A 27,274-nucleotide genomic window follows, 5' to 3' on the forward strand; every position below is an offset into this window, starting at 1 on the left:
GGTGCCTTACCTTCCTTGGGCTGGGCCAGCTGGTGGCCCAGCCGGTGGTCGCCCTGCGCCGTTGCTGCCCCCTGCCAGCTATGCCTCGGCCAGCTCTGGGGGCGGCACCATGCATGTGGGTGGTGCTCCCGGGCAGGGAAAGTCCTCGACTTATGACCAGTTGGGTAGTCCTCGACTTACGACCGGTTGGGGTTGCGGCATTAAAAAGGTTGAGAACCACTGCCCTAATATTTGAATAAGATGGCATAAATATTTAAGAACATGAAGTGTGGGACCTGATCCAAATCTTACATCATCTGGTGTTTACAATTTTCAGCTTTATTGCTCTAGTTCTATGATTATTATTTCAATTTCCAAAGTTGTTACTCATATACATAAACAAAAGTATAAAGTGTTCTGAAAAAAACTAAAGCAACATAGAAACACTCTGTGTGTTCTATCTTCCATATATTCTCAAACAGGCAGGGGACCTGCTTGTCTTCTCCTCCCTCTGCTGCAGGCCCAACTAAGGAGGGAGAGGAAAAGAATAGGCTAACCTGAATTTTCTGTAAATTTCTACCTAGAGATTGGTACAGTGTGGGATTCAAATACCTGAACATTCAGTTCTCTGCATGGATGCAGGCCTGGGCCTCCGAGGCCTAGAACCGACTTCCGGAAGTGACATCAACGCACTTCCGGTGGCCATTCTAAGCCTGGGAGAGCTCCTCCAGGCCTCCGAGGCCTAGAACAGACTTCCAGAAGCAGCATGGGTTCAGCCGGTTCTCTGAACTCAACAAAATTTAGCTACCGGTTCTACCAAACTGGTGCAAACTGGCTGAATCCCACCACTGGAGTGATAGCTACCTGCACTTGTGCATTAATAGTGGAGGGAAGGTTGTGGTTCCCTAATGAAGTCAAGAGCTCTGCTGATGTTAGTATATTTTATCACAAAGGTCATCCAAACCAGACAGGTCTTAGCAGAGGAGCCAGATTAAGGGTATCGATCAACCATTTAATATAGTGAGAAAACATTGAAAAAAATCCTGGATTGGTGATCACCCGGGTCAACAAGGAGAGTGGCAGATGTTATATTCCTGAGCATCTTCTATAAATGGCCAATGGGATCCAGGAGCTATGGTTGGGCAGCCAGGGACTAGCCTTATAGGATTACTGGAAGAACAACCACCACAAACAAGACAAAAGGATGCTCTGTTTGAAAATTGCGCCGTTATGGTCTGTTATTATGAATTGGATCCATCAAAGCGAGCATGCTTGAAGTGAATGTTTGAACATTGGAAAAGAATTTATCCAGACTCAAATTCATTATCAGAAATAAAATATTCAGGGATGCAGAACTGGGAGAAATTCAGAAAAATAATGAAACTAGTGAAGTGATAGTGAAAAATAGTGAAAAATGGAAGCCCTTAAAACAGTAGTAGAAGAAACTTGGATAACAATTGCAAATATAAAGGAAAAAGCTGATATGACCTACAGAAACTATAATTTAGAAGTTATAACAGAGCCAGTACATGCCAGCACTGAAATAACCTGTGAACTGAGCCCCTGACAAGAAGAATTAAAAGAGAAAATTATGACATATGTAGGATTACCAGAAGAAAGAAGACAACTGACAATATTGAAAGTAGTGTCCAAAAAAGCAAAAGAGTCATCTTCCAGGTGACTCATTATCTATCTTACTAAATGTTATTGCCATGATCCCACTTTCAATGATTTGGAAGAAAACAAATCTTGGCTTCCAAACAGCCAAAAATGCTAACAAAATTTCACATTTGCTTCATATGAATAATCTGAACCTTTATAGAAAATCAGAAATCAAAATCCAATCACTGACTAATACCGGAAGAATTTTTAGCACAGATATAGCAATGAATTTTGGTCTGGAGAAATATGCTACAGTAGCAATAAAGCAGGATAAAATCAAAAACAATAATGGAATTGAATTGCCAAATTTTCAAACCATCAGGAGCCATTGGGATGAAATCTACAAGTATTTGACCATTTTACAGATGGATAACATGAAGCATGGTAAAGTTAAAAATGCAACAAAAATATTTCTATTTAAGTAAGTCATTAATACAAGCACTTAACAACAGTTATACATTGTGTGATGATGTAATTGGCTTAATTTAGCTCAAAGAATTGTTTAAACCCAATTGTGATCTGTAAATCATAACTGATGATTTAGGATTTCATACAGAAATCACCTGATTGTGGCTTATACAACATATCATGGTTGAATTAGAAATGTCAGAATCCAGTCAGAGTAACATCAGAGCCATAGACTCACATAGTAATATATGCTGCCATATTATGACATTCTTGGCCAGCTGATAGGATCCAAATTTGGTTCTGCTTCGTTGAAGGTAAATGCTTGTATGGCTTCTTCCAGTGGCAAAAACTGATGCTTAATTCAAGTTGACCCTGTGCAGACTGTCAGTCAATCTGCATAAGGGATATCACAGACCAGAACAAAATTTTTGCTTGTCTATCAAGGAAAATCCTCATATGACATCTAAGGTAATATTGTGTGACACAAATTCTCCACTCTGGATGAAATAACTACTGTCAACTACAAGGTGGATTCATCTAAGTAAGCCCTTGACATTGCAAATAGTGCTCATTAATCATCCCCCTTGAAAAATGTACAAAAAGGGGTGAGGTCTTCTTGTCTGCTATGATGGTGAACCCAATAGCATACCATCTTTTGTAGTAAAAAATTAACTTCTATTTCTTCCCAGGTTTGTCTGCCTACCAGTGCATTTCTGAATCATATAATAAGCACATGTCTGCCACTTCACACAGGTTACTTGTATCCATGTAGAATTCCTCCCATTGATCTACTAGTAAAACTGTATTGGATCTAATTTGCCACTTAATAAATGTAGTATTTGAGGTAGCATCCACAATAATAAAATTTCCTCTTCAATTTATAGGCAAGGTATTTTTAATTTGTTTTATTGCTTTCATATGAGGGAGGAAGGAAGGAAGGAAGAAAGGAAGGACAGAAGGAAGGAAGGAAGGCAAAAAAGACAAAACTGAGAACAAATTACACAAAAGAAGTCATTTGGGCAATTTTTAACACATCACTAAAGCTTGAACAAAATAATAATGCTCCATCTTTCAATTACATCAATAGAAAACCCATTAATAAGCCAAGAGGTAATTCAAATCCAGGGCTTTTTTTCTCATAGAACACCCAGAACAGAGTTCCGGCACCTTTTTTGGATGGAACCTTGTAGGGTAGGCAAGGTGGGTTGTATGACGTGTGTGAGTTCCAGCACCTTTTTTTTTTTTTTAGAAAAAAAGCCCTGTCCAAATCTGTAAATTTTGGGCTGTGGTATTTTTCCAATGCAGAAAAGAAATCTTTGTTTCTGCTTCTCCTGCTTGATAAATCCTTCATTCTACATATTGTGAAAATTAGAAATGCTGGTTATTTAATTAAAAAATATATCTACAATTTTTAACAGTACTGATCTATGAAATACTGTATTTAAAAAAGGGGGGAATATTACATCACAATGAGGAAATAGTGGGACCAGCCCATATGAAACGTGTATTTCCTTCCAGCAGAATAAAATTGACAGCCACTCCTTTCAAACATTTCATGAGATATCTAGAAAACATGAAAAATCATCTTTATTGAGTCAATCCCATCTTCAAATGATAAGGCATAAGCTACGACAATAAGAAAATATTAAAACCTTTCACCATTGATTTGTTAATATGGGAAAGAACCATTCTTTATTTCAAAGTTCTTGCAAATAACAAATATTCACCTTAGCAATACTCTTGTTTCTTTTGAAATGTTTAGAATAAGTCAAAACACATTTCAATGTTGATAGTAATTTAGGAGTTCCAAAGATAGTTGCTGCATTTGGATCAAATTGTGAAATGAAGAAATATTCTAATTAAATATCCTGTCATTTTGCAATTTTATGCAATCCAAATTTCTCTTGCAATAAGTCAAATGGTATAAAAAAGCTGATTAGGAATCAGCTGACTAAAATATTAATACTTCTACTTGATTTTTGTACTTAATTAAAAGACCCACCTGCAGTTTTTAAGTTGAATGTAAAAGTTCCTCTTTGACTAATAACATTCAAGCAATCATTGTGTAAATAATTTGCTACTGTACACTTCCCAAAAAATCCTAATATTTTACCAATCTGCATAAAATTAAAGGTATTAGTCTAAGCAGACCTCTAAATAAGTAATATTTACAACAATATTAACAGTTATATTTATATTTATAACATTTATGGTTCTCTATAAAGTGGGATTTTTAACCATCTATGTCAATTTTTAGCTGAAATTTAAAAATGTCTGTATTTACATTCAAAAATGATGAAAAATGCCTTGGAATTACTTTTCTTGGATTAAAATAATCCAAGCAAGAATTGAATCCCTAATTACTACACATTTTTATAGCAATATTTAAGACCATAGGCTTGAGCTTGGTCTATCTCAATTACTATAATAAATTATGAAACTGTTGTATAATATCAATACATAATTATCAAAACAAAAAATATTTTTGTTAAACTCCAGCCTTATATTTCTGAAGTTTCTGATATTTGAAACGCAAATCAATGTTTTCCATATCAAATTAATAAAAGAAAGCTCAGAAGTTAGTAATTTACCACATTTTTCACCTCACTCCCAGTGTGTTTATTTTATACAGTTCAAGGAATATTATGTTTCAAGTGAATAAAGGGAATTAAATTTCCATTCAGCGTTCATAAACCTTTATATAATTCTGGTGCAGGTCATATTTCAGGCATGCACCAAAGTTACTTAACCATTTCCTCTATGATTTTGTGCTTAAGTTTTTTTTATTCTCCATGAGGGATAACCAATAAATATCACATATATGTGCCTTTGAGGCATCCCAAGAGGTTGGCATTGATGGCAAGTTGGCCCCTCGGTTTTCTAAAGATGAACTCTGTCAGCTATAGCCTTGTGGTTTGGTGATTCATGAGTTCACTTGAGGACTTTGACTTGTCTATCTGCAAGTAACAATGCTAATCTTTTGTGCATGTTTAGCCCCCTGTATTTCCTTATTGCCACGTTATGTTCGAAGAAAGAGGCTGCGACACAGAGAATGTGAGTCTTGGAGCTGATTTAATCTTCATAACCGCCAGCAAACTTCTGAAAAATTATTTTGTTACATGTATTTTGGACAAGGGCCAGAGTTAAATCCATAAGCAATTTAAGCCTGCATATTTTGATTTCAGATTATCCCAGTTATAGTACAAAAACTAGTTACACCACAATGCTTGGACAGAAGCCAGTTTTACACCCATTTACGTCAATGGAACTAATGTGATTTAAATCTAGACATTCCAGTGTAATTAGGTTTGTCAATCAGGTTGTTACGCAGAGATGTCAATGACAAAAAATATTTCAGCCCAAAGATTTTAACTTAGCAAGTTCATTAACTCAGTTGTCCAAGCTTAAAATTCTGTACTTTTATTTCATGCAAAAATGGGGAAAAAATCCAAAACTTTCTTATCTTCTTTACTGTGCATAAAAACGAATAATTATTCCTGAGATCTACTTGAAGTGATTAGGCTGCATCACTTTTAAAAAAAAGCAGTCAGGTCAATCTAATTGCTGAGGATCAAGATTAATTCCTTCCAAAATAGTTTGGTTTGACCTTCTTCTATTTGCTTATTAATTTTGTCATTAATAACTCACCTTGATGGACATTTGAAAACAGGAAACACTAGCGCACACTTCTGTATGTTTTATATTGATGCAATGTCAGCAGCAAAATGAATTAACACCAACAAAGAGAAAATGTAACCCTGACAGGTTCTTCCACAGCATGTATCTTCAGCTATCTATCCTGTGAACTGAGAGCACCATAATCTAGACGTCACCTTCAAACATTTCATATCATCAAGGCCCAGAGCTGTGATAAAGAAGTTATTCATTCAATTGGGACTGAAATGAGAATTAATGAAATAATTGCATGTCATCTCACAAAAAATGGGGCGTGGGAAAAACTGGAGATGTTCTAGACCAGACATGTCAAACACAAGGCCTGAGGGCCAGATGCGGCCCACGAACTGGTTTCATGTGGCCCGCGAAGCCATCCTGGAAACAGTGAGGGAACGGCTCCTGCTGCCTTGGCCCTGACCCAGGCCGGCCAGGAGCCAATGTACAATTTTGTGGTGGCCATCTATGCTGAAACGCATTCAGTCTTAGCTCCACAAGGCTGTCTGGAAACAGCAAGGAACCAGCCCCTGCTGTGTCGGCCCCGCCCCCTGGGTGCATGCTCGGGAGGTGTCACCCTTTGTGAGGAATGAAGAAATGGACCATGCCTTGGCACTTGCCCTGGTCCCACCCCCTTCTGCCAGAGACCCTCAGATCTGTTCCACTCCTGCCCAGGCCCCCACAGGCACCCTTGACACGAACGATGTAGAGCTGGCCATGCCCACCCAGTAGGCCACACCCACTCCATCCACACCCACCCAGTAGGCTGCACCCACCCTCGCCACACCCACCCAGGCCTCTAAGGGCAACCACAATGCTGATGCGGCCTTCCGTGAAATTGAATTTGACACCCTTGTTCTAGACAAAGACCTTGGGCTTCAGTGATTTCAGATCTAGCAAAAGTTAATAATAATCTGTGCATATTTTCTGGTAAAAGCTAGAAAATGCCTTGGTGATTTGATTACAATAATCTCTCTTAATTTAGTGGATAACTGGGAAAAATGGTAGTCATTGGTGTTCTGACTCTTAGTAGGACACATCCGTGTATGACAACAGCATTAATGTCTGCCCCATTGACAAGAAACTCAACAGGCACTCAAATAACCATAGCTTGATAAGTCTCTTGTTATTCAATTCTTCTGCACTCTCATCCAAGGCACAACATACAAAGATAAGATTCTATATTCCATACTTGTTAAAACCTCCTGAAACATTTGGATTGCTCTTTTTTCAACGTGAAGATGCAAGCCTTTTGTATACCTATATGATGAGGATAGTGTTTCTTTCCCTTCCTTTCCATACCGTATTTTCTCGAAAGTAAGGCCTAACCTGAAAATAAGCCCTAACTTGATTTTTGGGGGTGGGCCCAATATAAGCCCTACCCCAAAAATAAGCCCTAGTTTTGGGGTGAGGCGTACTCCTAAAAATCAAGCTAGGATGGGGGTGAGGGGGTGGAGCTACCCCACGCGACCTGCATCCACTTACCTTGCAGCCAGGCCTCTCCTCACCAGCCCACTTCTTCTACAGCTTCCCCAGGCCTGCATTTTGCAGTTAGAGGCCTTTCCAGAAAGCCATTGCAGCCGAGAACCAAGCTATGGATTCAATCCATAGCTCAGTTCTGCTAGTCCTCCACAGCAGAGAACTGACATGGATTGAATCCATAGCTTGGTTCTTGGCTGTAGTGGCCTTCTGGAAAGGCCTTTGACTGTGAAATGCAGGTCGGAGCTCCATTCTAAGCTGCAGAATGAAGCTGCTCCTTTGGCCCCAGAAGAAATGGGCCGGCTAAGCAGGGCTGTCGATGCCAGAAGTGAGTGGAAAAGACCTGGTGCCTCTTTTGGAAGCAAAATAATAATAAGACCGGGTCTTATTTTGGGGAAAACACAGTAGTTGAATAGCCATTTTGTCTTGCAGCTGGGTGATTTTTGTTTGCTGACCAAACTGATATCTCTATCCAGAGAAACTCTGGCTATCAACTGCAAACAGAAATCAGTGATCACAAGCTCTCTGAGTTGGCTTTGAATTTCCACCTTGTGAACAGCTGCTCTTTTTGCCAGAGCCAGATTCTGGTATCTATGGAAGAGAATGAACGAAAGCCAAGTAGACGAGAACAACACAACTAATCCTAAGGAGCCTTGGTAGCACAGTAGTTAGAATGCAGTATTGCAGGCACCCTCTGCTCACAGCCTGAAGTTCGATCCTGATGGGGCTCAAGGTTGACTCAGCCTTCCATCCTTCTGAAGTCAGTAAAATGAGGACCCAGATTCTTGGGGCAATTTGCTGAGATTGTAAATTGCTCAGAGAGGGCTGTAAAGCACTATGGAGTGGTATGTAAGTCTAGGTGCTATTATTCTAAAGATCAAATAGAAAGATCAAGTTCCAAAGGATGCTTGAGGCTGAATGGAGCAACATGAATCACTGAACAAACACAACAAATTACTGAATCTCAGTTATGAGCCTTAAACATGAGTTGCCAGTAGAAATGATATGGAAGTCTTCAAGCTGGTGTGGCTTCTGCTAATTAAATAATAAACTCAGGATCACTGACTTCAGGTAAGTGCTTGATTTCTTTATATCAAAATAGCATAGTGATTAATGTACATGTCTCAATCCAATCTGTTCTCCATATGTTGTCCAGAGTGCCCATCATCCCCAGCCAGCTTGGCCAAGAGCCCATTTCCAGTGGTATCCATGAGAGGCCATCACAACATCAAAGTGATGACATGCACATCATGATATCATATATATTCACTTAATTTGTCTCAGCTGTGTCATATGAGATGACTGGTGCCAATTACATCATTTCATTATTGCACAATGATGACAGGTCACGGGTATAATCAATTCTCTCCACAAGTGCCTTTGCTCCCTCTCCCATGCACTCATACATTGATCTAAGAAAGAAAAGGAGGCTGTGTTTACACATGTATCCATAGGTTAGCAGAGCCATGCTTGAATAGCTCTGTTGGAGGGGGCCAGTTTGTACATGACAGCAAAGGGAAACTAACTACATGGAATGCATTCAGAAAACACACTAAACTAAAAGTTGGTTTGGTAAGTCCTGAAAATCCAATGTAAACATGTTGTGGTTGTATCGAAGATGAATAGTTGTTAGGATCTTGTGCTCCAGCCTATACACAATTATTTTTGTTCAAAGCAGTTGGTTTTGTTTCAATACCTCTGTAAGGAAACAAGCTTTTCCAGTGAAAGAAGACCATGTGAACAAAGCATAATAGTCCAGAGGTCCATAGAAGGTGATCTAGGTCTAGGAGGGTGTTGAAAGTGCAATACAGCATAATTCCCAAAGACTCAGATTTCAGTTGGACAGTAAGGAAAAAATTCCTAAGAGTGGGAGGTGATCACCAATGGAACATACTGCCTCAGGAGATGGTGAGTTACTGGAGATATTTAAATGTCTGTTGGGCATGCTTTAGGAGTGGTTTCCTGTGCAACAGGGCAAGCGGTTGAATTAAATGATCTCCTTCTATCCTGGAGCTCAGGGTCAATTTTATATTTGCAGAATCTTTGTAAAAGTCTGGTCTCAGTTACTTTCTCGCTTGCTCATGAGAGCAGCAACAGAATAGAGTTACTTCAGTCCCTACAACGTCCCATTTAATGGAATGCTGGACCATGAAAGTTGTCCCCCAATAGAAAAGAAGCAGGATTGGATTTCGGGTCTCCTACCCGTCTTGCAGTGGATCCTTTATAGCTACCTCAGCGCCAAACTGGACTTTTCTCTGAAAAAGAGCTCATTTCACCAATGCCCTGATCTCTATGCTGCTGATTGGCCCACGTTCACTCCCATCTATTGTTCACAATGGGATTTAATGAAAGACAACTGAAAAAAGCAGGGAGAGCGGTAACTGTTGCTCATTGTTTCTTCTTTTTGTCCTACCAGAATTTTGCCATGCGGTCTTGGAATGCTCCATATTAATCCTGGCATCATAGGTGATATATAGCTAAGCACACATTTCTTCTCTGTGCAAATAAATCTGTGTGAGTATACAGAATCCTTAAAAGAAATTGTGGTAAATATATACAAATAGAATCTTAACAGCTCTACACTGTAAATAAAACAGCCAGGCAGGGCATGTGAAAAAAATTATCCAGAAAAGGCTATTCTTACACCAATTAGTGACTATTTCACACAGTAGATGTTAGGACAAACTGGGCTCAAAAGACTTCATTCTGCTCATTCCAGATTTCTTACGTTTTCCTCCAAGCTTTTAACTTCATTTTTCCTCCTTCTCCTCTCACTCTTCTTTCACCGTAATCTTTTAAATAGTGCCTCGTCAGCAAATCTCCTGTTGCAAGCTTGCCTTGCCAAGAGGCCACTTGTCTTTGCAGTGTTTGGACTTGCTGGGAGAGCAAGGACTCCTTGCGTGTGGCCCCCAGGCTCTCGTGCAAAAGAGGAAGGAAGGGATCCCTTCTCACCAGGCCAATTGTCTTCTGAAGGTTTGGAGTCAAAACGTCACTAGACACATAACACACCCAAACACATCATGCAGGCACACCGGTTATCTGTCGCTGGACATACCTTCCTCAAACCTTCAAGAACCATTATTGATTTTCCTTTTCTTTCCAAAGCCTTCCCTGTCCTTATATGACCTTAGAAGCTGGTACAAAAGAGATTACCTGCTGCCCCCTATCTCTGCGTCTTTAGGATTATGACAGTGACTTGTTCGGGAATGAAAGAAAACTGAGGACTCTGTATATCACCTGCCCAATCTTAGCTACGTGCTTCATTTTCATTTGGTGACACACCTGTTTGAATAAATGTAGCTTCTCATTGCTTCTCCTACACAAAGAATCTATATAATGATGCTTCCCCCCCCTAGTTATTCATGAAGTAATCTATCAGTCTTGTCTTTTTCTCCAATTACTTTACTTCTGGGTAAATGTAAATGCTGTAGACATGCACGTAGGCACGTGTGTGTAAGCATATGGAAACAATTATCTTGTACACAGACAAGAATTATTTTTCTTCCTTCCTCTTGTTCTTTCCAACTTCTCTACTGTTCATTTAATGAAAATGGTAAAAGACAGGAGGAACCCCGTAACCTGATTTTGGAATCAAAATCTGCAAATGGTCTATGTAAGGTTCGGAAATGTCATCCGTTCTATTCTATTCGGTAGAAGAGCTAGGTAATTTTCAGAAAGCACAAACAAGACCTATATTTATAGAGGGTGGTGTAAAAATAGGCTCCTTGCACATAGAAGCACTGCGCTGACGAGATTGGAGCTGTGTCCTTCTGTCCCAACTGTACCATCGGGCTTACCAAGGCTTAAGAAACTGAGCCATTTAAATTAACTGCTGGCTCAGCTCCTGCTCCAATTGAATGCCGCAAAGACAGTTTTGCAAAGGTTGTTGTAGAGTTTAGCATTTTAATTAGTGGAAATTCTTTCGGCGTCCTTTCATCCAGCTCCTGGGATTTTCTTCCTCCCTCTTATAGTCAAGGCAATGTGGCATCTAGCCATCATCCTTCTATCCTTCCTACTTGGATTAAGGGGCATCTTTGCTACATACTCACTTCTACATAGCTCAAGATCCCTTCCTTTTGTGCTTCCTATTAAAAAAAAAAACCATGAGGAAAGAGATGAATAAAAGTGGTGGTGGTGGTGGTGGTGGTGTGTGTCTCTCTCTGTGTGTGTGTGTGTGTGTGTGTGTCAATTTTTTTCCCCATTGTGCACTGGCCAGTTGGAGACCCACTGGCTGGCTAGAAAATAGCAGTGAAGATACCAGCATAGTATTACAAAACTGCTGCTAAATATCTGAGGAATACGAGTGGCTGTGTAGAAATACTCTTCAATCTGTTCTTTAGGGTTGGCAGAAGAAAAGGCCTGTATTTAATCCATGAATCTGGTAATTCTTTGAGGAATTAATTCAGTAGAATTGAAAACAACTTGAAGATATCTGACGCCATTGTGACAGATCTGGTAAAATTGCTAATTTATTAGGCCCTAGCAATACCGGTGAGGAATAAAGAGGCTGGAGTGTGACCAAACCAGAACCACATTCCAGAACATTAATGAAAAAGGTAGTGTGGGTGTAGGTGTGCTGCCTGACACGATGCAGCCCAACCCATCCTTTGGGTGTGGTTGCCATCTGCCTCTGACGTACTTATTTCCAACTAAGAAGTCTTGACCACAGAGATAGTATCAGTTTCTTCCTGCTACCTAACAAAATCAATCTCTTCACCATCCTTTCCTCCCCCTTCCAATTGCCCCCAGTTCCAGGAAGGAAAAAGGCAATGTCAAATTGGCATCAGGGGCAAGTGCTTGGGTCACAGACAATGGCATACCCATCTTCATTCTGCACACAAGCCGGGAAAGATGCCTTTGGAATCGGCTTCTCCTCTGTTTGCTCAAATTGACTGAACCATCATTCAACCTACATCTCATCCTCCCAAGTAGGACATGGCAAATCCATAGCTGAGTTCCTCCCATTCAATTTTTTTCCCCCCTTGATTTTGAGTCTTTCTTCCTTTTCAAGCTAAAACAGGGGTAGTCAACCTTGGCTTTTTTATGACTCGTGAACTTCACCTCCCAGAATTCCTGAGCTAGCTGTGCTGGCTCAGGAATTCTGGGAGTTGAAGTCCACGAGTCATAAAAGAGCCAAGGTTAACTACCCCTGAGCCAGAACAATAGGAAGACCCACCCAGCAGACCTATTTTTTCAGGTCTAGGACAACTCGCCATGTCCATTTAGTCGCAACCAACTCACCAGCCAACTTGCCAAGGCCAACTCATCATGGGACAACTCACCGCAGGACAAAGGTTACATAATATCAACGAAATGATAGAATAATGGTAGATCATTAAAGAAAGGATGCAGAAGGAGGGACAAAATGAAATGTGAATGAGAAAATTAAAAAAATATATTTTAAATAATTAAATTGAATTGTTGAATTGACCCATGGTGAGTTGTCCTGTGACGAGTTGGCCGTGGCGCATTGGTTATGGTGACTTGTCCTATTCCATGTCTTTTCAACCTTGGTGCCATGACCTGAGCAGAAGATTGGGATCCATGGAAAAGGTGGTGGAAGGGTTACCCATTGCCCCTATCACAGAAACCTGTTGACTCAAAATAAGGGATTACAGTTTAGAGTTTATTGTCTGAATAGGTGGTGACCACTGTTGGCTGCATTCATTGTCTAGATCTATTCCCATAATTCCCGTTGATGGCTTTTGAACTAGAAATCAAAGTGGACATTACTATTGGCTGTAAAAATGTCAATCACCTGTCACTTCATACTGACAGATTAATCATCCTATTTTGAACAAGAGCAAAATGGAATCACTCCTCAAAGTTGTGAATACAAAAGTCTGTTATTCTTATTATGAATGACAGAGATTTAGATTTCCTGGGATATAACTGATGCTATCAATGCTTTTTTTTTTCCTTGCTGGATCATGGTTATGTTACTTTTTTCTTTTTTAATGATCAATATAATAGAATAAAAACTGGTGAATTTATCTGTTATCTGTTTTGTTTCCCATAGTGCATAATGTATGTCATTTATCTTAAATAAAATGATAAAAACATGTTTGTTTAATAGTATTTTCTCCTGATTATCTCAAACATGTGTGCCTTTTAGTTAAAACTGTGATCCCATACCAGTAAGCATGAATCCCATTAAATTCAGTGGATCTTGTTTTGAGCAAGTACATGTGCTGCAAATATGTTATATACTTAATTCTGCTACTCAAATATTATGGTAACCTCTGTGTATCAAGTGCACAGATTGCATTTGAAATAATATCAGATACAACAAAAGTAGCAGCTATTATATCACAAAGTGAGCTAAGAATTTTGGTTATAATATATACATGGATCAATAGGAAAATATGTGGTTAAAAGGGGTGAAATTTACATTGTATGATCTCAAACAGAATTTTTATAAAATGATATATTGTTGCTGCATGATGCCAAATAAAATTTAGAATATTTAAAATATCTAGAATGTGAAGGGGGGAAAGGACTTTCTGTTATGGTTGATGACATATAAACAAAGCTAAAAAAGATGGATTCAAATACATACTTTGATGTAGAGGATTTTAAAGATTAATCAATATTCAATGAAACCAGAACTTTTCTTTTTAGGATTAACAGATAAAAAGTAAAAAAAAAAAAAACCATGGAAGATTATTTCAATATATAACTGAGGTGAAGTTATTGTACTATGTTCTCTCGTTTCTCTTTAGTTCGTATAAATCTTTAGCTTTTTACTATATGCACAGAAATAGATTTGATACTATCCATTATGGAGGAATGGTTGGTGAAAGTGACAAGTCTTACCGAAAAGGATAAATTGAGTTCTTTAGTTAAATACATTAATTGGTAATTGGAATCTATTTATGGACTTTTGGCATAAAAATAAAAAAAGAAAAAACCCAAATTTTTGATTTGTTGTTTTATTGATTTAATAGGAGAGATGATAGAAGAGTAATATGATGTAACTTTAGACAGGTTAAAATATTTGTATACTAACTGCTACGAAGAATATCAGAAACCACTTCTTTATATCTTTTTTCTTTCTTTTCTATTTTTCTTTGTTTTCTTCACTCTTCACTCTTTCTTTTATATTTTTTGTTCCTTATTTTATATATTAGTTTGTTATTTTTATCTTCTTGTTTACAAGTTTCAATGGAAATAATATTTAAACAAAACTAAAATAGCAAGTGAATAATACAAAATGGAATGAAATTATTCATTGCACAAAAACCAGCAGTAAAATAATAAAAGCAAATTCCTTTAAAAGCCCAGACTTTTAGAACTGGAATCAGGTATTCTTTTCTTGGGAGAATAATGACTATAGAAGTTGTAATATAACTTCATTTATTAGTCAATTGATCACATCAAAACAATGGGTGTCAACCACAGTAAGCTACAATAAAATAAGATACAGTAAAATAAAATAAAGGTAAGATAAAATAAAGATAAAAGAATGAGATAACATAGTGTAAGATAAAATAGCCCATATGTGTTTGTGCCCTGTTCCTCTCTTAACCTCTAGAATCTTATACTAGATCATTTAGTTTTCATTCTTCTAATAATGAGAAACTGCTCTGTTCAGGACTGACAAAATCTGATTGATTCAGAAGTTTTCATTATAGATCCCACTAGATACTTTTTAAAAAATCTCCCAGATACTACATAGAAGGAATGTTAATATGTGTTTGTTCAAAAAAATGAACAGCAAAAATCAGATGTAGAATGTTTATAATGATGGGACTAAGACAATCTTGTGTTATGGTCTCAATATAGGGTTCTGTCAAGTACTGTTGATAAATATGGAGTTCTTTCTGGAGCACATAATTCAGTTATTTCTGTCTTTGGTGGTCGATAAACACATGTTCTCTCATAATATGGCACTTAATGGAATCATCTATATTTAACCATAGAATCTAGCTTCTCAAATCTTGCTTTGGTAAAGGCTATCTAATGGGAATTTATGGTAACACATTGCCAGGTATTTTTCTGTTTGAAAATACATTTTATACTTGGCTAACTATTTCAACAATCTGATGTTTGCAAGTGACTCAATATTGGTTTGGATGTTAATGTCCAAAACTCTTCATTTGAATATTGCCTTGGCCTGATGTCCAGCTGAGAGTAGATTGAGAAGCCAAGCTGCATTGAGAAGCCGAGCTGTGAGCTGTGAGATGATTTGGAGACTTTGATGCATCCAAGTGGTGTGTTGAAGTGTCCCCATCTGTTCTCCAAACCTAATTTTTAGTAGTCTGTCAGCTTCCATTGGGGGAATCATCAAAGATTTTGATTACTGTTAGACAATAAATGGAATGGTGGCCTACTTCGGCATATTCCTGTTGGTCCCCAAAATAAAACTTAAAAAGTGTGCTTGATTTTGTTCAAGTAGGCGAGTCTTTGATAGGCCCCACAACTCTACACCATAAATTAGTGCTTATGTGATTTTTGCCTTGTGGACCTTTATAATTGGGGGGGGGGGAGAATGCTTGGATGGTTATAACTGGGTATTTAGTTAGCATTTTAGAACTTGCTGTGGCCTTTATTGAACTTTCATCTGACGTAGTTAGCCCCAGCCTTTGTATCTGTAAAAAAATGACACCTAAATATGACAAAGGCACTGTTCTACAGACTTCCCATTCAAGTGCTAGCTGTATTTGACCCATCATTTTCCAAAAAACATCACTTTGGACTTAGGTTTTATTAATTTTCAAATAATTAGAACTGAAAAAAAGCATTTCCCCCGAGTCTTCTCAGATCTACTTATATATATGCCACCATATATAAAGCGCTTTGGCATGTGAACATCAGTAGAGTAGAGATGTCATTGCTGTAAAGCAGTGTTTCCCAAACTTGACAATTTTAAGGCATGTGGACTTCAACTCCCAGAATTCCACAGCCAGCGTTGCTGGCTGTGGAATTCTGGGAATTGAAGTCCTCATGCCTTAAAATTGTCAAGTTTGGGAAACACTGCCATAAAGGATAAACAACATTGGGCCCAAGATGAGTTGAAGTCTATCCATCTTAAAGTTGCTAGGTTGAGAAATGCTGGTACAGAGAGTCTTTACCAGAACTGGGTTCCATATTTAGTTTGGCCACTTTCTTCCATAAGATCTCTCTATTTATCAAGTTAAAATGCTGTGCTCAGAATTATGGAAGATGTAAACAGGTATTTACTATTACCATCTATTGCATATTTAGTAATAAGTTGGTGTGGAACAAAACAGACCTACTGTGGAATGTCCAGGTCTGTTCTTCCACTAATACCTTATATTTTTCTCAATCACTCAATCCTTGATTTTTCTCAAGAGATGTTTGCATACATCTTACCTGTTAGATCAATAAAGCTTATAGGCCTGTAATTTTTACGGTCTTCTTTGCCTCATATTTTATGTATGGGAACTATAACGGAGCATCCCCATCCTTCAAGGATATGGCCAGCATTGTCTACACAAGTAAACAGCCTTGCCAGCAGTGGAGCCCACCAGTCAATGTGTGTCCTGAACAGTTCAGAGGGGTGGGGTAAAGTTAGTTGTAAGTATTCCGTTTACTGTTTTCTCCTATATATTTTTAAGCAAGCAAAAACAAAATGTAAATGTTTATTTTAAACTAAGGGGGCATGATGGTTCAGTGGTTAAAGGTGCAGAGCTAGTCAGTTGTAAAGCTGACAATCTGAGTTTGAGTCTCGAGCGCCATGTGACAGGGTGAGTTCCCATTACTTGCCCCAGCTCCCACTCACCTAGCAGTTCAAAAGCATGCAAATGCAAGTAGATAAATAGGTACTTCAGTGGGAAGGCAACAGCATTTCGTGCGCCTCAGTGTATAGTCATGTTGACCACATGACCACGGAAGTGTCTTCAGATAACGCTGGTTCCCTCAGCCAAGAAATGGAGCGACCGTCCCCTAGGGTCAGACATGACTAGACAGGGGAAACCTTTACCTTTTTACCTTTTGAGCTATAGTCAAGAAAGACATGCCAATTTAAAATAACAAAAGCAAAAAATATCAAATGCATTAAAGCATCAATCACGCGACAGAAAATAGAGGCAGGTTAAGCATCGTAATTACAAAGAAAAGGGGAGGGGAAAGGGGGGGAGGGAAGGAAAACGACTGTAATGTATGTGTATGTGTTATAAACGGTGACTTATTAATTTTCTTTACATTGTTAGCTCTCTGAAGTTGGGTTTTACTTAAAATATCAGGTATCTGTTTTAATGCATCAAATGTTTTTGGGGAGGCAAGCATGACTGGGCCTTTTCTGGAGCAGAGCCTAAAATGTTTTGACGGTGGTGGTGGTGAAAATGATAAGCGAAAAAAGCTGAAATTCCAATAAGGGGAAGGAGAGAGTCCCTGAAAGCATCCCCTAGGTCCTTTTGGTCTTCAGTGGTCAAAATGATGATCATAATCAAGGCAATTGACTATGGTATAATTGTATTCTGGGTTGGATCTGTGAAAAATCAGCCAAAAAAAAAAAATCACACCATATACCGTATATCTGAAATTTGCAATGGCAAAACCAGAACATCTTCCTGCAGTGGATTCAACCAGTGTGATTTTACCACTGTTTCTCTGCAATAACCTTTTAATTCTGGTGCAGGATTTTCCCCAAATACCCTGTCAAATGGATCCATTTCATAAATCATAATTTTCTTCAAAATACAAAATGCACTTCAAATACAGTGTGAGAGAAGGAGGGAAAGGATAAAACTGCATTTCTTAGGGTTCCAGGAGACTTTATTAATCTGTACCTTTGGCCACCAATAAATACCAGATGAATTCAAATGTACAGTATTTTCTGGATTTATCAACTGTAATTATCTTTTATCTCATCCTTGCCCTTCTTACTGAGCTGAAAGAGCTTACAATTTCATGCCATTATCAAGGATAACACTGAAGGCACAGAAGTGAAATAACTTTAGGAGACAGCAGTGTTTATGCCAATAATATTTGATTAAGCCTAATTGATGCAATGATTATCAAAAGTTCACTAAATGGAAAAACCAGGGAAATGCGTTTTGCAAGCCATTTTCTCATTTAGAGGTTGCCCTTCTCTTTGTCTCTGGCAGGCCATATATTCCTATCTTATAAATGTCATTTGCTGTTTCCATGAAGAATGAACATGCAAGACATAACGGTTTACAAGGAATTTACCTGTGGTCTATCGTAGCATAAATACTTGGTTTGTTTTTTTTGGGGGGGGGGTGTCTTAGCAATATAACAAGATGCAAAATAGTCAAACATAATAACAATTATAATAATAATTCTTTAAGCACACATTTCCTTCATGAGTCATTTTACCTAAGACATTTTACACATGATCATAAATACACAAAGAAAAGAATTTTGAAAGTGGTCTTACTGCTGATTTGTCTTTTTCTTAGGGAAACTATAGCAAATTCTTCTTTGGAAAATAGATGATTGTGGATAGTATTATTCCATTCCATTTAATTTTAAATGGGCATGCTGCTTTTCAAAACTATGTTTTCCCAGAATAGCTTGCAACACATTTAAATCACTAAATGAAATACTGAACTAACAAAATCCATCATAAAACACTATAATTTTAATATATGACGTTAAAATAATGATGAAATAACATAGCTTAAAAGTTTCTCCACTACACATATTTAAAATTAGCATATTAATTTATTTATCCTGAACCTTAACAGCTGGCAGTTATATTCTAGCTCTGTTTTTAATAAAGAGAAGGCAACATATATGCAAGAACCTTATTTATTTTTAAATGAGGCATTGTTGCTGTGGCTGTTGCTTTAAAAGAAATTGATAATATTCAATCACCAAAATAAAAATACATTCCTGCAGTTTAGCATTAAAATTAAGGTTGTCTCATGTTGACAGAAGCTGCAGAAAGCCAGAAAAAGAGAAGCTAAAATTGATTACATAGGAGATGTGCCTGATAGTATTGTGCAATCATACAAATTGTGCTTGTAGAATATGAAGGGAAACAATAGCACTGTTCTGGTTTATTCCCTGGTACATCTCACTGAACAAAATGTACAGGTTAGTTAAGAATACACTGTATTGGGGACTGATGCTGAGGGGAAGGGATTAAAACGTTCTAGGCTAAGCAGTTTTGAACTGTTCCTTAGATATCTAAAGGCATATTTAAACTAAAATCCATACAAGTCAGCATGAAATACATCACTAGTGTCCCTTGGACCTCCTCAGAATTATGGAATGCCTGACAGTAAAACAAGAGTGAGTCAATTTCTGAAGCTTTGTAACTTGCGGTATCTATGGCAGTTTTTATCGGGTGGCTTTAAAATTTGGTCCCCTCGTTGGCCGATCTTAGGGACCAGGTTCAAGTAATTATCTCAATTTTTGAAGGGGAAAAATTTTGTAGGGGAAACAATAGTGATGATTTTGTGACTCATAATTACTGTAAGAGCAGAATTTTATGCCATTTCACTGTAGACATACATTCATGGAAACAACACAAGGTCTCTAGTTTTTATAACATAGTTCCATGTCACGCATCAGGGTTTATTTGGGCAATAGCAGGGGAAGTTTGAGCCATTTCTGTATATTTTTCTTGCTGTGAACATCAGGACATCTCTGTACTCAGTTCAATACTGTTATTTGAAGAATGGTTTCATTCCTATTCACTTACAGTACACTAAAACAGGAAAACATTGCTTTTCCCAATTTCCGACATTTGATCTTTTCTTCCTTGTCTCTTTACTATTTCATGATTTTGTACTGTTTTTATGTTTTAGGCACATTGCTCTTTTTATTGTGGCGTGGAAACAACAGCATACGGTCCTGGTTTCTTTCCCCTCCCGTTTCACAAAGTCACCAGTTTGTTCTCCTTTTCCATCAGAAAACATCAACATCTTCTCCAAAGTAAAAAATCTGTTTGATACATTGAGCTCAATCACCATTTATTAATTGTGGCTTGTTGAGTGAACTACAGTGCAGAGAGTTCACCGATAAAGCTAAGCCATAAACAAACAAACTTTATGGGTTTGAATAGCTTAAGAATGGGGGGGGGGAGGTCAAAATCCAACAAATGTCAATTGCGGGGGGGGGGAACAGACTCTTCTACCCCAATTATCCTGCCTCAAGCAGATCTTGGTGAGTAGGCATAACTAAATTTAGTAGAATTTACTACTTTTGAGTAGACACAAAATCGCATTATTTGCATCTTAGAATTGTTTTGAGACTAAAACAGTGGGGGTTTGATCAGATACCTGAAATGTTATTGTCTTTAAAGTATGGAAGGTAAAAGTAAAATTCCTTGATTAACTCTCCAATGTTCACAGACAAGGGTTCTGCTCAGTAAAGCTCTACCACACAACCAGTATTTTCAACACTTTGCTGAAAACTCTTTTAGTTTGTACCCAGCACATTCCTGGCACCATCACACACGCCATTCAATACATCTAGCAAAAATATAGCATGAGGTTTATTTAATAAGTATTAACAAATGTCGACATTTAACTGGAAAAAAACAGGATAAACAGGAGGCAAAAACACAGAGAAACAGAAACATGAACAAGAAGCAAGAATTTCTGGGATCTATGTTGAGATCTAAATATCAAAAAAAAAAGGGCAGAAAGTTCCAGAGGCCCTGAAAAATCACATTGTAGCATGAACAGTTCCACAATATAATGTAACAACAGCCAAATAGAGACAGAAAATATCTCTATTATATCTCTTGGTGATCCAAGTGATGCTATCACTGCATTCTTGTGGTGCCTGGAAGCTGTGGAGGCCTGGATGAGGGACAATTGGCTTCAGCTGAACCCTGGCAAGACTGAATGGCTATGGGTGCATGGAGCTTCAAGATCCGGGATTTTGACATCTTTAACTCTGGATGGGATGGCACTATGCCAGACAGACTCTGTCTGCAACTCCTTTATTTGTGACTCCTACTCGAAGTCGCAGCCTGGAGAGCCTTTGCACAATTTCAGATTACGTGTGGCCTTTCCAGGATCAGAAGTCCCTGCACTCAGTCATTCAAGTCCTGGTTAGCTCACGCTTGGGCTACTACAATGCACTCTACATGGGGCTACCCTTGAAGAGCATTTGGAAGCTTCAACTGGTGCAGAGTGCAGTGCAGGCAGGCTTTCTGGCCCCTAGAGTGGGTGAAAAACAAATTAGATAGACAGACAGACAGATAGCACACCAAGTAATCCGTGCTCAATTCTTCACCATGGAAGAAATGACTTAGTGGAATGAAATGATATAGCTACTTATTTATTTATTCAATTTATACTCATCTGAATAATAGCAGGTTGGCTTAATTAAATAATTTAACAATTAAAAATACGAACAAAATAAAAGTCATTAAAATAACTAAAAGTGAATTAAAACAATATGACTTATTTGTGGGAGAGTACAACACATTACTAACAAAGCAACTAATCAGCAGTCTCTCTACCACTACCAAAGCACCAGGCATGATGATGACAAAACCATGTCTTAAGAGCTTCCTCGAAGGCCCCACGGTGTTGGGGCTCATCTCATGATGGGGGAAGAGGTGGAGAATGTTCTAAAAGGCAGGTGTTGCAGCAAAAAAGGTCCCTAGGTCCCATCAGATGACATTTTTTATTAGATAGGATCCACACCGTGCCTCTCTTGCCAGACCTGATGTTCAACAATTTAAAGCAATGTAGATTCATTTCCTCCCCCCCACAACATTAAATGATGTGCCACGTGTCATGTATGAACCAGGCCACTGAAGCGTGTTTAAAAAGTCTGGGATAAATAAATTGTAATTTAGGATAACACATGACCCCAACCTTTGTACTTCGGAGGCTTTCCTTTTCTTAGACAGATGTGAAATTGCAGTTTTGCTGCCTGTTAACTATTTACCAAAGAAAAGGATATTGGAATCTTTGTGTTCTTTTGCTGAACAAAATGAGGGAGCACATATAATAGTGTAAGATGCGGAAAGAGAAGTGATTTGAACTATCCACAATATCGGTCAAAAGAAAAACCATGGACCATAGGAATTGTAGCCATTCTTATGAATGCCATGCAATAAACTTGTATTCTTTTATGTGGAATAGCCTAATTTTCTTCCTTAAGGTTAACTGGGAGGGCATGATTAGGAATTTGGACCTAGGTGATCTTAATTGCAATTTTTACCTCCACCATCTTGGAGAGAAAAGGCTGAAAAAATTAGGAATGCTGGTGCTAAACTCTGAGAGCTCAGCTGCCGGGAGTGCTAAAGCTGATCACTAATATCAGAGGTATTTTACAGCAGCAGCAATTATTACATTATACACCAGTTTTGCCATGTTAGGCTACATCCTCTTGGTTCTCAGTATTTAATCTCCCTTGGTATTTTTTAATGGAAATTACAGTCTGGGACAGTAAATCCTTCCAGAACCTTCTGAAATATTAATTAAAAAGAACATTATTCATTGTAAGATTTTAATAACTACATTTTTGTTACTAATTATTGCAAATTTACTCTACTTTTCTGAATATCAGTTATCTTTGAATTTGGCACTCTTTTTATGTTGTAACAGAAATGTTTAATACAAATTGAGAGAACATGCTTTTTATTGTATTTGCTTCACTTCTGTTTCATATCAAATCTGGTACCTGACAGCACAATCTTGTGAAGTGATAGCACAAACTGTAATTTTTATTCCTGTAGTTGGTGATTCTTGAAATTAATTCCATGAACAGCTCATCTGTTTTCAGGTTGTGAGGAATGGAACTTTATTTTAGAAGCTTATTGGGCCTCTAAAATTCAATGAAAACTATATTTTGGATACTTTGTTGTCCAGAGGTCTCACATACATAATGTACATGAAAAAAGATTAGAAAAAGAGGACTTTCTAGTTTCTCCACTTAATTCCTCAGAATAGAACAAATAAAATGTGAATAAGAACTAAATTATAGCTGCCTTCAGTCTTCAAAGGATTGTAATATCAATGTTAGGCTGTTTTATCAACCTGTGTAACACAGACTGACATTTCATATTTTATTCTTTCTTTTCCTGGTCAAATTAGACCTGGTTGACATTTTGTGATATTTCTTTATTTAGAACAGTAACATTATTTAATTTATCAAATTCTCAAGACAAGAAAATACAGGTTAATTCAGTGAATGGTTCCATCTGCAGAACATATTAGACTAAAATGAGATTAGCTAGCTTGTGGCTCAGTGTGTTGTGTGAATCCAGCCAGTATGGTTACTTTATTGTTCAGAAAATTAGGTAAACTATGATTCAGTTAACAAACACAACCATTGACGTGATGCTTAAGTCTTTCTTCTGCTCCTGTTTACCATTTCCTTTGACTGAATTAATGGATCACATTAAGCAATGGCTGACCAACCATGATTTATTAAATAATTTTTGTGAGTGCATATAACTCAATAAAACTTCAATCACAATTTATGTATCACACGGATTAGATGGAAAAAACATGTTGAAGAACATATGCAAAACTATATTTAAGCTTAGCTGAAATTCAGTGTACCATATCAGAAGAGGCTTGAAAAAAAATGCAGTATTATGGTGGCCAGTAGCCTACGTGGATGCTACCAATTCCTGAATTGTCCAGGAGCATCATTTTATTTATTACAAATGTTTCTATATCACCTCAATAATAATCACTGTAAGTAGTATAATGCTGCTGCCAACGTATAGAACAGCGGTTCTCAACCTATGGGTCGCGACCCCATTTGGGGTCGATCGACCATTTCACGGGGGTCGCCAAACCCCGCTGTCCGCCATTTTTTTTCCCTTTTCTAACTGTTCTAGTTCCTTATTTGGCTATATAGAAAGTGCCGTTCCTGCCTCCCTCCTCCTTGCGCATGCGCAGCTTTTTTCTATTTAAAGTTAGGAAGTTTCAGTTTCGGAGCACGTGGAGGAAAGCAATACAGAGGACAAGCGAGAGAGAGCAAGCAGCGGAAAGCAAGAGAGAAAACAACTAAAAACAGTAAGTTTCCTCTCTGGCCTGCCGCTGAGCTTCCTCCGCTTGGCAGAGGAATATTTGTACTGTATTTTCCGGCGTATACGGGTACTCTCTAATTATTTCAGTGGAGTTTAAGTTTGTAGTTCGTTTTGTTAAAGTTAAATAAATGAATCAAAAATCCTTGCATACTTATCTCTCTAAGCGTCAAGGATCGCAAAGCAACATGAGCCCCAAATTACTTTTGTGCATCAATTTCTCACTATTTCCCATTGTGCCAAGGCAAGGTTTTTTTTTTTTATTGTATCGTAGAAATCCCCTCATTTTTCCTGCTGCCCAGCCGCTTCTCTCTTTGTTCCGGCCTCTCCCCTCGTCGCCTGCTGCGCTCTCCAGACTACTGTTTTGGGCTCGTCTCGCCACCACCCCCTCCCTCACTTCTGAGTGCCACCTCCGCCTCCGGAGCCGACTCTGTCCGCTGCCCTGGTCAAGTCCCTTCGCGCACTCCACTCACCACTCGCTTCTGTCCATTCAGGGCTGTTTGCACTCTGCTCCTCGTAGCCACCGATGCCGCCTCCTCGCCATGTCCCAGCGCGGCGCTCCTGCTGGCACACGCTCCACTCCCCGCTCGGCTTTAGGCGCCCTTCATCCCCGAGGCGCACGCCAAACGCACCACAAGGATCGAGTCTCTCGAGCTCGACCTACCAGCAGGAGCGCCGCGCTGGAACATGGTGAGGCGGCGGCGGCTATGAGGAGCAGAGCGCAAACAGCGCTGAATGGAGAGAAACACTTCTCTCCATTCAGTGCTGTTTGTGCTCTGCTCCTAGCCGCCAACGCCGCCTCCTCGCCATGTCCCAGCGCGGTGCTCCTGCTGGTAGGTCGAGCTCGAGAGACTTGATCCTTGTGGTGCGTTTGGCATGCGCCTCGGGGATGGAGGGCGCCTAAAGCCGGCCACGGAGTGAGGAAAGTGGGGTCAGGATGATCTGGAAGCTGAGGCAGGCAGGAGCCATGGAAGTGCAGTCGGTATCTGAGCCGTCGGTGGCAGTGGCAGCGGGGGCAGTGGCCCCCGGCACCAGAGCTCTCCCTTTGGAACCGGCAAAGGATACGGACCGCCAGCTGCGTCTTCGCCTCTGTATCCTCAACCGAGCAGGATTACGTGGGCACCCTGCGCTTCCTGCAGTCGGTAAACACCGGGGCTCCGGAGGGTATGCCTGGACTCCAGAAAGGGGAGGGAGTCACTGGGGCAGGCAAAAGAGTGCGTCAAGGAAGAGGAAGGGCAGCTGTGCATCTGCTGCGGCGATGGGACCCGCGGCAGCCACTTGGCGGCCACGCCCACTCAGTAGCCACGCCCACCCAGTAGCCAAGCCCATTCGGAGGCCACGCCCATTTGGTAGCCACACCCACTCGGTGGCCACGCCCCTGGGGTCACCACAACATGGGGAGCTGTATTATGGGGTCACGGCATTAGAAAGGTTGAGAACCACTGGTATAGAAGTAAGCAAACAGGATTATATTAAAACTTTTCATCCAATTCTTTTATCATAACATGGGTGAAAAAGAATCTCATTGCTTTTGAAATGCTGTCCATGGTCTTCAGTCATATGTAGATTCATCGGTTTGAGATATTTCCATTTCCATTTCTAATTAAAACAACTTCAAAAATGCTTCCATGGACTTAAATTTGTTTTTGAATGCGCACGAGTTGAATAGGTTTTTGTAACATTCTTTCATTCCATTTCTTTATCATATTCTTTCCTTTTCCATTGCCAAACAATGGAGTAGCATGCATATCCATAGACTACATTTAATTCTGCTCAAAATAGGGTAGATAAATTCTCTTCCAGTACCGAAGTAACCATGGATGCATTTCACTGAACAGAAATACAAGAAATTACCATTTTTTAAAAAATCTGACTTGTTTTATAGTTAAGAGGCCATGAAATTAGCCTCTGACAGCCTACATTCAGCCATTGCTTCCTTCTGAGTGTTCATGTATCCACTGAAACACTTTGCAGATAAAGACAGACTGAGAGAGAATAGAACACTTGCTGGTAAGAAAGTTAGGAGAGGGATCCGAGGTGGGTTCTTAAAAAAACAACAGATAGAAAGTGAGAGAGAGAAAACGGAAAGAGGACAGTGTGTCCATGCATTATGGATGGTACAAAGAAAAGTGGATCTAGACAGTGTTACGCTATTCAAGATTTCTTATTGGTTTCAATAAAAAGCAGTGTTGGTTGCTGGGCCTGAATTGGACTGACCTGTATTAAAATGTAGGTAGCTTGTTAATTCAAGCAAAAATCTGGAGAACCTTGTTGAAGAGAAGATTTGGATGAGATCTGGGAGAAGATCCACCCTGTAGAGGAGGCACGATCTGTGATTTGTCTATTCAACACAGATGACATCTCAGGGATTCCAGAACATTCTGTCAGCCACTGCTGAAAACAGAGCATATGCCAGTCTCCAAGAGAAACAAGGCTGGCCAGTATATATTTAGCCCTTTCCTTATCTCTAAAGTAGGATGTAAATAGAGAGGAGTGCATTATAAATAGCCCATATGCACAAGCAAATTGAAGCAACATTATAGCTTACAATCATATATGCATTTAAAGAAATCGTAAGTTATGATATCCAGATGTAGAGAGGCAATCAAAAAAGACAAACAATGGCATCATTGGGTGCTAAGGGGGAAAAGGGAAAACAAAAAACACTTTAGAATGCAATTAGCTCGTTATACAGCAAATTCTGCTTGCAGAGCTAGAGGAAACAAAGCTAATGTTATTAGTTTTTATTAATAAAGAAGAAAAAATAACTTCAAAAAAAGCAAAGGAAGCTGATGATTTACCGTGTCATTCATCAAATCCTATGAACCCTCATCACATTCCAGTTAAACAAAACTGGAAATGACTGGAACCGTCATTTTGGTCATTTGCTTCTCTTGTTTAAAAACCAAACTAACTTATATCAGGTTGAAATGTAAAATTATTTTTATTCCTATAGAATAGATAACTATGACTGCAGATGGTATAGAATTCAATATAAAAATGAAAGCTTCATTTATGGCACATTTTAAAAAATTGACATGAAAACTCCTGCAATAACTTGTGGAAGTCGGCAAGTGGCCCGTTAATTTGGTCAAATTCTGATTTTAAAAAATACAGCCATTCATGGATTTCCATGAT

This window comes from Crotalus tigris, unplaced genomic scaffold (genome assembly GCF_016545835.1).
Source record: "Crotalus tigris isolate CLP2741 ecotype Arizona unplaced genomic scaffold, ASM1654583v1 scf7180000018371.15429387391:27106975, whole genome shotgun sequence".
NCBI classification, from domain to species: domain Eukaryota; kingdom Metazoa; phylum Chordata; class Lepidosauria; order Squamata; family Viperidae; genus Crotalus; species Crotalus tigris.